The 17,683-nt window shown below is 34.6% G+C and overlaps 1 long non-coding RNA gene across 6 annotated transcripts in view; it reads left to right on the top strand.

The window, feature by feature from the left end:
- Positions 1-17,683, top strand: part of LOC100737186 (uncharacterized) — a 566,938-nt gene that overhangs the window by 14,067 nt on the left and 535,188 nt on the right. For 2 of the 6 annotated variants that reach the window (XR_014816029.1, XR_014816028.1), the window contains exons 2-3: positions 5,181-5,314; positions 6,547-15,752. The exons of the other annotated variants lie outside the window; for them this stretch is intronic. This is a non-coding gene — a long non-coding RNA (uncharacterized LOC100737186). Of the gene's footprint in view, positions 1-5,180; positions 5,315-6,546; positions 15,753-17,683 lie in introns of those variants that run through there. 6 annotated transcript variants of the gene reach the window in all.

The raw sequence follows: 17,683 nt of genomic DNA, 5'->3' as shown, positions 1-17,683 counted from the left end.
CATTACATTTTATGTATAAGAACTCAGTTTTCATGGAGTTACCATCATGGCTTAGCAGAAACGAATCTGACTAGCATCCGTGAAGACACAGGTTTGATCCATGGCCTTGTTCAGTGGGTTAAGGGTCTGGTGTTGCCTGAGCTGTGGTGTAGGTTGCAGACACAGCTCGGACCTGTTGTTGCTGTGGCTGTGGTATAAGCTAACGGCTTCAGCTCTTATTTGACCCCTAGCCTGGGAACCTACATATGCCAAGGGTGTGACCCTAAAAAGACAAAAAAAAAAAAAAAAGGAACTCAATTTTCTTGATTTGTAACCTCAATTCCTAAGTACCTGGCAGAAGTAGAATAGATGAATGAGGAGCTGGGAGGGAGAAATTATGGAGATGTATCCAGGGGTGGAAGGAGGATACAAAACTTTTGGCAAGCCAAATCAAAGATAGTTTCTGTCAGGGAACAATAATAGTATCGTACTTTACGAGATGAGAGAAATAGCATTAAAGTTACCATGTAGAATTGGAAATATATACTTGGAGCTTTTTTCCCCCAAAAGTTTCCAATATATTGGCCCTCTGTCTAAGGCGGTAAGTGTCTAAGTGATTAACATTTGTTCAAGGCTTTACCCATAGTAATTGAGAGATTTCCACCTATAGGTTCTCCTTGAAATTATTGGTAGTTCAGCCGCATGATACACATTTACTGAATGAACGAAGCTAATGAATAAAGGCCTAAGCCTTTAATATTAGTCCCTTTATTTGTTTGTTTTCAAAGTTTGTGTCAGTATGGACTACTAGATTCTTATTTAATCTAATGGGTTAGAATACTAATATTCTTTATTTTGATGCTCAAAATTGTTCCAGATTTGGCCAGTAGGAGCTCCTTCAAGATGGTTTGCTTATCCTTTTGACCTGTCCTCCTGATGATCTGAACATGTCCTTGCCTCCTGACATAACAAAATGTTCCAAATTTATCTTACTTTTCTTTTCCCCAGCTTTGGAATCTGCTATTGCCGCCAATGAACTCCATTTATTTTTTTAGTGGTGTTTAGAAACCCACTATTGGTGGGCCATTTCTTCTAAGTCCTTTCAGTGGCAATAACTAGGCAGTATGTATAGAGATATTTCAAATATATGAAATATATCAAATATAGAAGAGGTAACTCAAATTTTCAGCTTAGAGCAAAATATTAACATTTTTTGAAGGGAAAATATTTGTTATCGACATACAGTTGGCCTAGAAAATAACATTGATTTCGAACAAAGTACACCCAAATAGGTTTCATTAATAAACATAATGTATCTTATAATCATAGCTATTAGAGTGAGACATTATCTAGAACTGTGATCTAGATGTTATACAGTAGACCCTTGCAGTGTTGTTTTGAATCTCTATTAAAATAAGAAAATAAGTTCGGGGGACAAAATCTTGTCCTAATCCTTACCAACACTTTAGCCACATAGAGAAAAGACAGCATTCGTTACACTCAGAATGTTGAAATTAATGTATCTTTATGACAGTTCATAATATAGTGACAAAGTAGTGACATTATCTATATGGGAACAATACTTATGCCCTCTTTTGGGATAACTTCAGTAACTATAGATGCAATTGTAGCCATTCCACTTGGCAATAGCTTGACTATTACTTGGCTACCAACATGAATAATTTGTTAAAAGAAGATGGTGAGGAGTTGTAAACATATAAATAAGCAGGATTTGTATCGTGAAATTTTGGACTGTGCATCCACATTCTTACAGTTTTCTCACAGCATGACATTGAGGACTTTTCTGTAATGGTCTGTCTCTTCTATTAAATTGAAAGCTGGAGCTTCTCTACTTGGCTTACTAATTCCAAAGATTAAGTCATTAAGAGAGGAGCTTGTTTTTACTGGTTTACTTGCTTTTCTAGAAATACTTAGTCTGATTACAGTTTATTTTATGTAGTAAATAAAGATTCTCACTTTAATACCTGCTAAGTATTGCATTATGGTGATTTAATGACATGAAAATAATGTAAAAGTATATGTATACATACATATCTGTATATGTTCATATAATGCATGTTATTTTTAAGTTCAAAAATCATTTAAAATAAATACCTGAAGAAGCCACAGCTGTAATAAAAAAATCAACTTGAAGGCAAAATTAACAATTTTTAAGGAGTTACTATGTGATATATGTCATATGAGTTGCATTTTATTTAACCATCAAACAATATAATTGCTAGAGCTGTTATTTTATAGAAGAAACAGATTACATACCTTATTAAACTTGGTCAACTTCTTGTAACTTGTAACTAATGCATTATAGAAATATGACTCAAACCTACATATGTTAACTTTAGACTTTTTGAGTGCATCACATAAAGTTTCACATAAAGAACATCACATAAATCATTCTGCCCCTGGCCAATAACAATTTTACTATATTGATTCTTTGGTTTTTGTCTGCAAAAGAAGGATGTTGGCCTATATTAACTATCCTCAATATTTTTAACAATCAATAAATGTGTTCGCCACACACAATAGTTTTTTTTTTAAATGTTCTGTATTCATGACTGCAAAACAACTATGACTCAGTTATCTTCGAACTTCAGTGTTATTAAAACTTTATATAAAAGTATTTTTGTATATAAAGTGTTATATAAAACTTTTGGTGTTATTAATTAAAACACATCTGTATACATCTGAAAAATACGATTCATGACAACAGCATAGAGAGCTTAGTCTTGAAAAAATAACTTAAATCATAACTGAAAATGAACCAAAGATATATAGAAAAGGGGTGGACAACACATACGTGAGTGAAAACTGGCTTTAGAGTCATCTTAAATGGATTTCATCCAAAAGGGATGCCTAAGAGACCACAAGATCCCAATAGAAGGTCTGTGAAGAGATGGGCTGCTGAGACCCAAATTCAGTGAAGGACAGTTGAGAGATGCTTACTAATGAATGTGGAGAGAAATAAAATAGTCTGAAGAACCCTGAAAGAGAAAAAGACCAAACCAGATACCTTCCAAAACCAGTGAGCAATCAGTGATGGCAGCTCACAAAAGTACAAGCATGCAAGAGCTTTCCTGTGCCCTTACATCTCCTCCCTTCACCATCTTGAAACCTGGTGGGATCAGAAACAGTGCTAATTAGCAATTGAGGAGAGGAAGAAGACAAGTTGGGAAAAGAGAGGAGTACCTATCCAAGTCATATTGCACAGGGCTGCCTTCCATTGCATGGCTGGTTAGGTGAGTGCAGAAGCTTTGGTTATTCTCTCAAGTGTATCTTTAAAAATTCCATCTTCCTAAATGCTTTGGCTATAAGCAATTAAGGGTAAAGTTTTTGTTTGCAAGATTATAAATATTTTCATTTATAATTGGATAAAATGTTCTTTTATTTTTTGCTTTTTTTGGGCTTCTCATGGCATATGGAAATTCCTAGGCTTGGGGTCAAATTGGAGCTATAGCTGCTGGCCTGCACCACAGCCACAGCAATGCCAGATCCAAGTTGCATCAGTGACCTATGTCACAGCTTCAGGGCAATGCCAGATCCTTAACCCACTGAGCGAGGACAGGGACTGAACCTGTGTTCTCATAGATACTAGTTGGATTCATTAACACTGAGCCACGACGGGAACTCTTAAAATGTTATTTTATGTGAACCCCAAATGTCATGTGATATATTTTACACCCTATGTCATACTTGCACATGAATGTTCATAAAACAAATCGTCTCAAGTCAACAGGATCAAAATTAGATTTGAAAAAATATATTTAATAAGGTATGTAAGATGAGGTAGAGGTAATTCTAATTGAATTCACAGAGGATTTAAAATTAGATGTTGAAATTCCTATCATGGCTGAGCAGGTTAAGACTCCAAATAGTATCCATGAGGCTGTGGGTTCAGTCACTGGCCTCACTCGATGGGTTAAGGATCCAGCATTGCTGTGAGCTGTGGTGTAGGTCACAGATGTGGCTTGGATCCTGCATTGTTGTGACTGTGGGGTAGGCCAGCAGCTGCAGCTTTGATTTGACCCCTAGCCCAGGAACTTCCACATACTGCAGGTACTGCCCTAAAAGAAAAGCAAAAAAATTAGATATGAATCTATAATATGTATTAAATTAGATATGAATTAGTATTAGATTTGCATTTATAAAAATGTACTACTGTGTTCACTTTTGAATACCATTTACACAGAATATTAAGACAGATAACCTATCTTGACTCTCTTTTCCTCCCCCTACCACCTAAATGTCATTGAAAAATCTGTCCACCTTTATTATCAGCATTAAAGCTGGGTTTGAGGAATGCAAAGAACCTAAGTTTTACATTTCAGTGGGAGATAGAGTATAATTAAGAAATATTTTTGTAAGTGCAGAAAAATGTTCCTTTTAAGAGGAACAATTTTGATACCTTAAAAATATCAAATACTGAGTTTTAAATATTAATGCTAGCAAAGATATACAAAATACAAAAGAGTTTCTTGAATAAATATTCCCAATTTTGCTTAAGATCTCATTTTAGGACTTAGTATTCTGTAATCAGAATGTAGACATTGAAATTATTATTTGAAACAGAAATTGGTAATTAACTCAGAAGAATCCTTAGAATTTGAGTTTAGGTCCTATTATTTAGATTTTAGATATTGTCCAGGGGAGGTTAGTATTGTTTATAAACACCCCAATTAAGGTGGTTTTTTTAAATAATATTCTATTGTGCAAAAGCTATTAATGACCCAATAATAACCTTGTTCTCATTAGTATCATGCAAGGAATAAAGTCCATAAGACACTTATGTAATTATTTTAATATTTTATTATTAACAATGGCTATTCATGGAAAAAACCCTTAAATATAGAAAAAGTGAAAAGTTATTGAAATTTACTATTACTCAGATTTAGCTGCTTAAAAATACTGGTTGTGATGATACATATTATTCTGAATTCAGTGACTTTTAGACCATCTTAATTTTCTACCTAAGAACTAGTCTTCACTTCCTCCTTACTGCTAGGACCCCTTTTTGATCAAACTGGCAAAATTCTCAGATAAAATATCTTCTCAGACTCTGTTGCATCCTAGGATGGCAATGTAAAAAAAAGTATAGGTGAGGAGATACAAGTATGTTTCTGCTAGAGACTTCTGGGAACATCTTTGTTTTTCTAATACACTCTTTTTGTCCTTGTCTCTCTTTCCAGCATACAGCCTAAGTGAAGAGAGAGAAGCCATATTGCTTTCATGACTGGACAAGCATGAAAATAAAAGCTTCCCTGTGACAATGATGGAGCAAAATGATAGAAGGGCCCCAGACTCCCTTCAGACTTCTTGTTATGTGAGGAAATTTAAATACTATTACAAGATTAAGCTACAGAGATGGGCTTCTATTTCATGCAACTATACACCTCACAATTCAGACAATGACCATTAAATTGGTCAAAGCATCCATTTTAAAGGATTCATCTGAGTCATACACAGATACATAACAATCAAATCTCAGAAAAAAATTTAAAGTTTTTTAAATTCATTGTGATTTTGAAATTGATCTTTCAGTATTTAAGTTATCAAACTATTAAATACATTTACTTTCAAATAATGTGAATAACGCCAGTGAATCCTGTTACTTTCTTAGTATGAGTATGAATTTGTGCGTGTCACCTGTGTCACAGATTGTCACCTGTGCTTCTACCAAGTGGCTATAAATATTAAGTTCCTTGGATTTGATTAATCTGCTAGAGCAGCTCACAGAACTGAGGAAACTGGTTTACTTACTAGATTAGCAGTCTATCATAAAAAGATGAAACACTGGAACAGCTAAATAGAAAAGATGCTTAAGGCAAGGGATGAGGAAATGGTACAAAGCTTCCAGGACCTCTCTGAGCATGCCATTCTATCTACATCTCTATGCATTCACCAACCTGGAAGCTCTCTGAACCTTTTCTTTTTGGGTTTTTATGGAGGTTTCATTACAACAGTATGATTGATTTAAATTGTTGCCCACTGGGGATTGATTCAACCTTCTTTCCTCTTCCTTCCCTTCCAAAGGTTGAGAGTAGGGAAAGTAGGGGTGGGACTGAATATTCCAAGCCTGTATTCACCTTAGTTCCCCTGGCAACCAGCACCTAGCCTTAGTTGCTTTCCGAAAGTCACCTCATTAACATAAACCCAGCTATGGTAGAAAGGGGCTTGTTAAAAATAACAACATACCCTTTTCACCTTTATTTCAGGAACTGAGGACAGGAGACCAAATATTATAAGAAAAGATACCCCCCCCCCCTTATAGCTCAAGAAATTCCAAAGATTTGGGGATCTGTGAGCCAGCAACCTGGAATGAAAGCAAAATATAAATTTCTTATTATAACTCAGAATAGCTCAAATTAATTTCCAGAGATCTTTAAGTTGGGGGGGAACTAATATAATCATTTCACTGATTAGTAACTTAAGCCCTCAAGTTACATGTCCTTGGTCAAAGTCATTACTAATACAGATGCTCTTTGCTCTGAGAATAAAAGTGGTCACTTTTAATTCGCTGCAATCCCTATTAAACTACAATGGCTTTTTTCACAGAACTAGAACAACAACGACAAAAAAATTTAATTTGTATGGAAACTCCAAAGCCTTGAAGAGCCAAAGCAGTTTTGAGAAAGAAAAGCAGAGCCAGAGGAATGAGGCTCCCCGACTTCAGACTTTACTACAAAGCTACAGTGCTCCAAACAGTATGATAATGGCACAAAAACAGAAATATAGATCAGTGGAACAGCATAGAAAGCCTAGAAATAAACCCATGGGTCTACGGCCAATCAATCTACAAAAAAGGAGGCAAGAATATACAATGGAAATAAAGGCAAACTCTTCAGTAAGTAGTGCTGTGGAAACTGGACAGTTCCATGTACAAGAATGAAATTAGAACACTCCCTAATGCCATACACAGAAATTAACTCAAAATGGATTAAAGACCTGAATTTCAAATCAGATGCTATAAAACTCTTAGAGGAAAAACATAGGCAGAAACAGTCTTTGACACAGATTGCAGCAATTATCTTGTTTGATCTACCTCCTAGAGTAATGAAAATAAAAATAAAAATAAATAGACCTAATTAAGCTTAAAAGCTTTTGCATAGCAAAGGAAACCGTAAACAAAATGAAAAGACAACCTATAGAATGGGAGAGAATCTTTGCAAATGAAGCAACTGACATGGGATTAATCTCCAAAAATGAACACCTCATGTAGCTCAATATAAAAAAAAAAATCAAAAGATGGGTAGAATATCTAAGTAGATGCTTCTCCAAAGAAGACATAGAGAAGACATGAAGACAAGAAGAAATGAAAAGATGCTCAACATCACTAATCATTAGAGAAATGCTAATCAAAACTACTATGCGGTACCACCTTACACCAGTCAGAATGGCCTTCATCAAAAAAAATCTATAAAGGGATGAGAATGTAAGCTTGCAAAACCACCATGGAGAACAGTATGGAAGTTCCTCAAAAAACTAAATATAGAACTACCATATGACTCAGCAATTCCACTCCTGGGCATATATCCAGAGAAAACCGTAATTCAAAAAGATACATGCAGCCCAGTGTTCACTGCAGCAGTCTTTACAAGAGCCAAGACCTGGAAGCAACCTAAATTCCATAGACAGAGGACTGGATAAAGAAGATGTGGTACACAGTACAACGGAATATTTTTCAGCCGTAAAAAAAGGAGACATGCCATTTGCAGCAACATGGATGGACATAGAGATTATCATACTTAAGTAAGTCAGACAAAGACAAATATGCTATCACTTATATGTGAAATTAATGAAAATGATACAGAACTTATAAAACAGAAACTCATAGATTTCAAATCAAACTTAACGGTTACCAAAGGGGAATAATGGTGCATGTATAAAATAGACAGGTAATAAGGACCTACTGTATAGTACAGGATAACTCAGTACTGTGTGATAACCTATATGGGAAAAGAATCTGAAAAGGAATGGATATATGTATATATGCTTTACTTTGCTGTACACCTGAAACTAACACAACTTTGTAAGTCAACTATACTCCAATATATATATATATATATTTTAAAAAATGGTCACTTTTAAATATCACATAAACAATCCCTGAAATAATCTCTCTCCACCTCGCATTAACAGAAGGTAAGAAATTTCTGAGTCAAAACTATGAAAGAAAAGTTTGCTGTGCAAAATCTCTGATAAGTTTCCAGGATTTGGAGAAAGAGTATGCCTTCTTTGAAAACTAGTCTCAATTTTAATAAATATTTCTGCCACGATAATGAATCCTACTGGAAACTGATATCCTGACCATGGGTTTCTCGGTGATTATGTCACTGAGATTTCGTTTCTGATCTGGATATTATCAGAGCTATCCTATAAGGCTGGGCAAGTGCAAAAACAGCAAATGGCTTTCAGCCTGAGCACATCTAGATCATGCTAGAAAATTACACAGAAGGTTCAGACTTCCATGTCACTTACCTCTGCTATCCTCAAAAACAAGTACTAATAGTTGTTTTATATGTTTTGTTAAATTTATAAGATATCAGCATTATAACCTTATTTCTTTTTGTAGTCAACATTGTATATTTTAAACAATAGAACTGATTGGTTTGTTTAATTGTACTGCTATACATTGTTCTATTACAACACATTGTGATTTATTCTCTATTTCATTAGCATCCAAGAGCTCAGTTACTATAGTCAACATCCTTAATAAATACCTCTTTATCTTTCTCATTAATGAGATTAGGATAACTCTATATTGAATCATTTAAGTTTTTACTTCTGTTATTTTTTTTTCTCCCTTGGTTATTTTTTACTGGGTTCAGTGGAAGTCATTGGGTATTTTATGTATTCTTATTATTCAAAGTATTGAATCCCAGGTTGTCACTTTAATCTTAGTCTTGTGACTGAAATGGAATCTGTGATGGACCACTCAGATCCTTGTTCAGAGCCAGAGGGCTTATTGCCTAATTCATGGAAAGTGATACTTGCAGGCAGCCCAATAATCATCCCTCATTAGAAACTTCCTTGAGTGGAGTCATTTGTATCTCACCCAAATTCGTACACCCTTCCCAGGGCAGCTTGCTTCCAGTCACTGGTCAATGCAGGAGTCTCAGCCTCTCTCCTGCTTCAGAGAAGAAGCCTTCACTGATAATGCATCACTGCACTACTTGTCTCTCTAACCCAGTTCTGTTTTCTTCCCTTCCCTTCCTATCACAGATATTGGCCTCAAGAACACTTTGTAATAAACCTGATCACTAATCTCTTTTGTGGTCTGGTTCCTAGGGACACAACCTGTGTGAGTGACAATCACTAATAGATATTCTTACTTATGTTGCCCAATTCTCATATTAGTCAAAAATCAAATTGTTTGCTTTTCTCTTGTGATTTGAGCTTTTACATCTTGTTTTAGTAAACATAATTTATGGTTAGTTTAGTTTTATTTTCATACTCAGACCTTATATCCATTTGGGATTTTTTTGTTTTTGTTTAATAATTGTATATACTAGAGATCCAATTTTATTTTTAAGTAGTAAATCAAGTTTCTGGTTGCTTTCAAAAGTGTCTATCATTTCTCCAAAGTTATGTACCATGTCCTCTATCATATACAAGTAATCTGTTTAAATCCTTATTTTTCTATTCCTTCAGTCAATTAGTCTATCCTGCACCTGTACCACACAGATGGTTTTCATCTGATGTTGCATTCTGTCTTAATACCTAGTAGTAGGAGTTTCCCTTCTTTATACTTTTTTGAAAATTGCTTTAGAAAGTCATGGAAATTTATCTTCCTTTATAAATTTTGAAGCTGTGGTGCAGTGGGTTAATGATCTGGCTTGTCTCTGTGGCATTGCCGGTTTGATTCCCCAGCCTGGCACAGTGGGTTAAGTAAAGATTTGGCATTGCCACAGCTGTGGCAGATGTGACTCGGATTCAGTCCCAGTCCTGGGAACTTCTATATGCTACGTATGTGACTGAAAAAGGAAATGAAAAGAAAAAGAATATTTGGAGGAAAAAAAGGTGATCATTTGTAGTTCATGAAAGATATAAGACTTCAGTTTAAAAGGGCATATAACGAACACAGTAGGAAAGATAAGTGGGAAGAAACTTCCTCTTTTAGATATAGTTGTTTTTAAGGTTACTAAAAACAAAGGAAAATTTATGATTTTCAGAAAGAAAGTAAAACTTGAATAAAATCAGAACTAAAATCAATACTTTTTAGCCCTTATAATAGCAACACTAAATGTAAAAGAGTTTTCAAGGAAAAGAATTTGAATCTGACTCAGCTAAGTATTCAGCTAAGCTATTATTTCCATGTTAGAGCAAAGATAATAAGATATTAGTTATCAGAGAGCCTAGCAACATGAAGAATCTCTTTAAAAGTTCTTAAGAGATTTAACTTTTGAAAAGAAGGAATTTTTAAAAATTATTTATATATATTACTACTGTACAGCATGGTGACCCACTTACATATAAATGTATACATTCTTTTTTCTCACATTAAGTGTTCCATCATAAGTGACTAGACAGAGTTCCCAGGGCTATACAGCAAGATCCCATTGCTCATCCATCCTGAAGGCTACATTCTGCGTCTATTTACCCCAAAATCCCAGTCCTTCCCACTCCCTCCCCTTCCCCCTTGGCAACCACAAGTCTATTCTCCAAGTCCATTATTTTCTTTGCTGTGGAAAGGTTCATTTGTGCCCTATATTAGATTCCAGATATAAGTGATATCATATGGTATTTGTCTCTTTCTGACTTACTTCACTCAGGATGGAATTGATTCTGAAAGCAATAAATTGTTATGGGAGGGAAAATACGCAAGTATGTAAGAATTTAGTCATTTGTATAATCACAAAATCAGAAACTAAAATGTCATAGAATACTAATGTAAGTTATTTCAGGAAGAGAGGAAGGTGGGAGAGAGAGAGAGTAGTGTGCATAATAATAAAAACAAAGCAATAAAGAAAAATAATGGGATAAAGAGAATAGGAAGAAGAAATTAAAATGTCATGATATAAGTATCTTTATAGACTGCCCAAGATAATTCCTAAATAAATTTTAAGGTTAATGTGAAAACTCAGTCAATTTAAAAGCTAAATGAATAACGTAATGAAGACCCATATGACCACCCTCCCAGAAATAAAAAGTATTATCATTTTATCAAGTTTGTTCCATGTTGCTTTTTTAAACAAAAAAGATACATTTACAAGAAATTTCATTATAGCCTTGTATGTTAGCACAAACAACTGGAAACAATCTCTTTTTTCATTAAAATTTTAAAGTTGAAAAAAAAATAATCTCACTTAATCTATATGCTCCGCAAAAACTTTCTATTAACTCAATCCAGATTTATTTCCCCCAAACTCTTCTAGAGTAAAACATGCTAATTCTTTCTCACAATCACCATGTATTCAGGCACACATATACATTTCTAAGATTCAGAGTTCATAAGAATAATTACCTTGAATCAGAGGAAATTGATTTATTAAGAAAGACTAGTTGAAGTCTGTCTTGAATGGATACTAATGAATGTAGGTATGTCTTACTTGAAAAAAAGTTACTCGATACTTATTTATAATTTTTAAATATCAAAATTATGAAATATTAAAAGTCCATGCTCCCATCCTGGTGAAGACTTTTCAGATCTTCTCTAATAAATTTCAAATATATAAAATATAGTTTTAAACAAGAATTCATATCACTGGAGTCATTCAAGAATGTACCTGGCCATTCAAGAAACCATAAATAAGAGAAAATGGGCAAAATCTAGATCAGTGGTATCTCCTGGAATATAATTCTAAACTTATAATTCTTAACCTTAAATGTGGGCCACACATGTAATTTGAAATTTTCCAGTAGGCATATTTAAAAGTAAAAATAAGCAAGACCATGTCAATTTGTACTATCTTCATGTCAAGTGCTCAGTAGCCTCACAGGGCTAGTGGCAACCGTATTGGATACCACAAATCTGTAGAATGCCTTGATTAGTATGATGCATTGATTGACAAATGGATATAGTAGGCTAATCTGGTGAAGGCAAGTACAAACATTTAAGAATTTCTAGTATGTGCTAAAAACTTCATGAAGTACATTATATGTATTCTCTCATTTAATGCACAGTAAACCTATGGAGTAAATAAATGCTAATATTACTTTTATTATTTCCATTATATGACTGGGAAACTTGAGATTAAATACATATTCCAACAGACCATAGCTACAACTAGGCAGAGCATCAAGCCAGATTTGACTCTTTCCAAGTCTCTACTTTGAATTACTTTATGCCATACTAGCTGCATTTTGGATGGTGGCTGGAACTAGAGTGATGGCAATGGAGGGGGAAATAAATGGAGTAGTTTGAGAAATATTCAAATGATAAAAACAGCAAGTCTTGGTGATGGGTTATATATGCGGGTTGAGGGACAGGTAAATATCAGACAGTGTGCATTTTGGGATTGTGCAAATGGTCCGATGTGTGACTACTGTTGAGATAACATTGGAGGGGAGTTAGGTTTTGAGACACAATTCTAAATATTCAGTACATCAGATGCTAAACATTGCTCCCATCTTTGTAGTTACATTAAGCCTCTGCTAGAAAATGTGAATTTAAAATGGCCCTTTATTTCTCCTGGTTTTTAGACTGAATAGCAGATAAAAGGAGAAAAATCATGTATTAGAATAAATAAAAGAAAGACTCCATGATCCGTCTCTTTTACAAATAGGAAGGAAAATGATATAACTGAGAAAATTATGTTTGGATTCAATAAACTTTTTCTAAATAAATAACATGAAATTTATAGAAACTGGAAAAATTTTAGTTGTTACTATTTTAAAATTTAGGGGATAAAAGCAGATGAATGCCTCAATAAATGGATTAAAAATAAATGGATTAAAAATAATACCACTTAAGTAATCATGTACTCTTTTGCATCATCACAGCAGATTTTCAGTGTGAAACTTCCAGATTTGAATGAAATCTATGTTGCACATCCTGTAACGTAAGCTCAATAAGAGCTTTTGTAGTATTTCTGATCAATTTGAGTGACAACTCCTATAAAGCATTACAGATTAGAGGTAGGCACACCAGGTTTTCCCATTATTGTCAGAAATAATTATTTATGCTTCTTCCTAGTTTCTTCATTCTGCCTACTTCATCTTAATTGATGGTTTTTCTGATTCTTTGCCCCCATAAATTTGAATTCCTCAATAATGAGACTGAATTATAATTTTCATATTTGGCTTGTTAGGTAGGGGAAACCATCTCTGCGTCTGAGAACAGGGAAGGAAGAAAATTGAGGGAAGAGGGCTGAAGGGATTTGTGAAGTGTGAACAGTTTTGGAATACTGCTCTGAGGAACAGCATTAACAAAATATGGTTAAAATGATTGTCAAGCTGTGCTCAGGGCTGAAATGAATAATCAGAACCTCGTAGATACCAAGGGGTGACTGTATATGTATAAGAAGAAATAGAAAAAATAAATCATCAAATGAACATGAGCCTCAAAATTTAAACATTAAAAAAGAAGGGTCCCATATAGTGAGGGAGAGGAGGTGATAGGGCCTCAGGATCATCATAGGATGTAGCGAGACCAGTAAAGAGGTACTTTGTAATAGTCTAATTATGAGGTGAAAATTTCTAAACCCAGGTGGTAGTGGTGACAACAGAAAAGTTATGCTAACAAAAAATAGTTTTATTAGACTAGGAATCAGAGAAAAAATCGACTTATTTAATGTAGGTGTTAGGGAATAAGGAAGAAGTCGAAGGTGATACAGTTAGAACCTAATATGTAATGATGATGTTAACATTTATAGGAGGAGAACCTGGAATGGATGTACATAAAAAGGTATTGGAATAATGTAAAGGAATTTAGATACTTCTTTGTTGACAGGATAATGGATATAACATGGATATCTTGAGATTTCTTATATTTGCCTCCATAGTAGTGGGAGAAATCACAGGCATTTGTAGTCTCCAGATCTGCTGAGCTTGCCAGGTTGCATGTATTCCTTTTAACTCATCACCTTAATTCTTCTTCATCTCCCTCTCTGACCTTTCAAATACCATTCAACTTCTCAAAGATAACAAAACAAAACTCTTATTATCTTTGTATCTTTTATCTCATAAATATGTGAAACGTCCTAGTGTCTCACTAAGACACATTCTTATAAACTGAGAAGCCAATTTATATGGATCCAGTACAGTCATTTTTATCCAGAACCCAACAACAAAATATTCTTGAGTATACAGAATGTCTTTCATGGAATTCATCGCTTCCTGCCCTGTTTTATACATTTTTTCTAAATTTCCTGTCACTCTCTATATAGAAACCAATCTATATCTTTTTACTTCCTACTCTTCCAATCACTACGTCCTACACCTGTAGTAACATTTAGCTGGCATTTGTAATGCCAAGATTAAACTAGATAAGAGAAGTCAGAATACATTTTAAGACTCATTTGCATAATTATCTTAGTCACTTGGGAAGATAGTGAACAGAAAAGGGAGAAGATAGGTGCACAGAGCATAAGAAGAAAGTCAAGGATGGAACCTTAAAGAACATTTACATTTGGTGGTACTGAAGAAGAGGAAGACACCATGAAGAGAAGAGAAAGGAGAAATAATGGGATGAAAGAATTACCAGGATATTCTAATGCCATAGGTAAGATAGATGTTTCAAAATGTGGTGATGGAAAATGTGGTGAGAAAGTTTTCTCTTTCTGAGCATTCAAGAGAGATAGGCACTAAGAAAAATCTTTGGCAACTTTGGATAAAGCGGTTTTAGTGGAGTGTTGTGGGAGAAAACCACACTAGAAGGAGTTAAGGGATGAGTGGTTGGTAAGCAATTAGAGGCATCTGCTTGATGTTTTGTAAAAACTTGTAGATCAGCTGTAGAAACCTCACAGACCACATTAATAGGATCTTTTATCACACAGAATAATTTGAAACTCTTCATACAACATTAGTCAGGAAACTGAGTTTTGTTTTACTACTATCAATCTATTCACAAGTTAAGGCAAGCTATTTTAATGACTTCCACTTTCTTATCTAAATTTATCCTCAATACCTAATCAAAGTGAAATTGCGATGATGTTTATGTACTAGTGAAGAAAAGACATTCCATTACTGCTTAATGGCCATTTAAAGTGTTTTCATTAAATTTAGAAGAAAATATAATTTTTATAAATTCCTAAGACTTTTATGTAAGTATTAACTAATCAAAAAATCCTTAATCAGATGGTTAGAAGAGACTTTTTATTTTAGAAAACGTGCTCATTTTCAGGTTACTATGAAAAATACTTTCAAGAAACTCAGATAAGACTTACTCTTTATTTACAAAGTTCTCATAATCACCTAGGAATATAAATTGAACTGTTAAATATGTATTATAGGAAGAATGAATTTCTTTCCATTCTCCAGTGATATTAATATCCCCATATAGCTTCTATTCTATATCCAGTAGATGGTGTGGGAATGTTTTACCTAAGAATTCTATCAATCCTATAGTAAATGATAAAGCAATTCTTAAGCTTGTGTTAGTACTCATTATTGCCCGAAAATGGCCATTAAATGTTGACAGTACTGTTGCTTGAAAGGGTTGTTGTAATGAGCCCCATATTTCCTATTCACACACACACAAAAATCTGGGCAGGGTCAGAAACAGAGGTATGTTCTAATTGAGCACTGACATCATTCACATTATAATGCACAGCAGTTTCTTCACTGTGAAAGGAGTATTAAAAGTAAATTATTTTGCAAAACTGTGTCTCTTTTTTAATATGCGTCTGGGGTGTATAATTACTGAAAGTAAATAATTACTGAAAGTTTGTCTTCAGATACTATTTGTGTATGGATGTATGAGTGTGTGAGTCAAATGTAGGGTGTGTGTGTGTATGTGTTTGTGTATGTGTGTGTTTGGTACAATATTGACGACCAGAAAGAACGAGAAGGCATGTACCACTGAGACACATTAGCTTAACAATGCCCACCCTAGAATGTTCTTCTGAAGCCCACTTGCTCTCAAACATGGTATTATTATACACTTAATAACTTAAATTCTGAGAACTCCATTGCTACAATTATCATGTGGTAAAGTTTGCATTGTTGAGACCGTTGGAAGGGGAAGAAGATATATTTAGCTTAAGAATCTCTGGAACTTACTACTTTCTACGGTTCCTCTGGACAATGAGTCAGGAGTAAATTTATTTTTTATTTTTTAAATTTTTTTTCTCTTTTTGCCTTTATCTAGAGCTGCACCCAAGGCATATGGAGGTTTATAGGCTAGGGGTCCAATCAGAGCTACAGCTGCCAGCCTACAGCAGAGCCACATCAACACCAGATCCAAGCCACAACTGCAACCTACACCATAGCTCACTGCAATGCCAAATCCTTAACCCACTGAGCGAAGCCAGGGGTCAAACCCACAACTTCAAGGTTCCTAGTCGGATTTTTTAACCACTGAGCCATGACGGGAACTCCCAGGAGTAATTTTAAAAAGCCTTCACCATTCTTATACTACACTTGCCCCCACAAAATAACCAAAAACTTAGAAATAGTTTTTTGACTTCTTGGTAGCTTATCAAAAGGAGTTACAATGTAGGAATAAGTTTAAAATCATAAACTAAATATGACATTATCCATAGTTTCCCAAAAGTCTTATGGTTTCACAGGAGATCTCCTCACAGGCCATATCTGGTTTAGGAAACATTATTTTCCTGTCTCAAAGAAGCTATTTTCTCTCTCCTCAGTTAAAAAGAATGGACAGAGATGCATCAATAAACAATAGTACCCATAGGTAAAGAAGGAAATAACTTTGCATGCTAAGGAAGTTAAGTGAATGTTTAGAAGATTTGGAAACCAAAGACCCTCTCAAATCCTGGCTAAGGATGACTATTACAGATTGAATATTTGTGCCCTTACCCCTTGTTCATATGTTGAAGCTTAACCCCTAATGTGACTGTATTAGGGCCTTTATGGAGGTAGTTAAGGGTAAATGAAGCCATAAGAGTAGGACCCTGATAGGATTAATGTCCTTAGATGAAGAAACAGGAAGAGAGGTCACTTGTACATACCTTCTTTCTCAGCTGTGTGAAAGCAGTGAGAAGGTGGCCCTCTAACAAGCCAAAAGAGAAGTTTTACTAGAAACCAAATCAGCTGGCACCTTAAACTGGGACTTCTAGTTTCCAGAACTTGAGAAAATATATTTCTATTTTCTAAGCCACCCAGGCTATGGTATTTTGGTAGTCCAAGCTAAGATTAGGATCCTCAACTCAAAAAAGCAGGAACCATTCTGGAGGGCCCTGTAAAAGGTAGGATTAGTCTCTTAATGAGGCATCCACATTGTTCAATCTCTCCAGATGGTTCCCTATGTAACATGTGCTTTTCATGGTAGCATGCTTTCCTAGATTTGGAAAATAAACATCAACTCCCCTTGTCAAAGGACTTTCCTATTACTTTACTTTCATATTTAGCGCAGAAACCACAATTTCTGTTTCTTTGTTATCTTCTCCCATATCTATAATGGTATGTAAAAATCAAACCATAACTTGAGTTGTGAAACTAGTGAATTATAGAGATTGTGAAACTAGCAAATTGCAGAGAAGCTCATTTTAACTTTTGTGTACATTGAAAAATTCTTATCCACTAAATAAATTAAATGTTGACCTGGTAAATCAGGATAAAAAGTTGTTTG

Source organism: Sus scrofa, chromosome 9 (assembly GCF_054392235.1).
Source record: "Sus scrofa isolate SSC_HxYL_T2T_F1_AM1 chromosome 9, Sscrofa_HxYL_maternal_Yorkshire_Landrace_v2.0, whole genome shotgun sequence".
Lineage (NCBI taxonomy): Eukaryota > Metazoa > Chordata > Mammalia > Artiodactyla > Suidae > Sus > Sus scrofa.
Note: the sequence above shows the minus strand (reverse complement) of the source record. Positions and strands in the feature narration are given on the sequence as shown.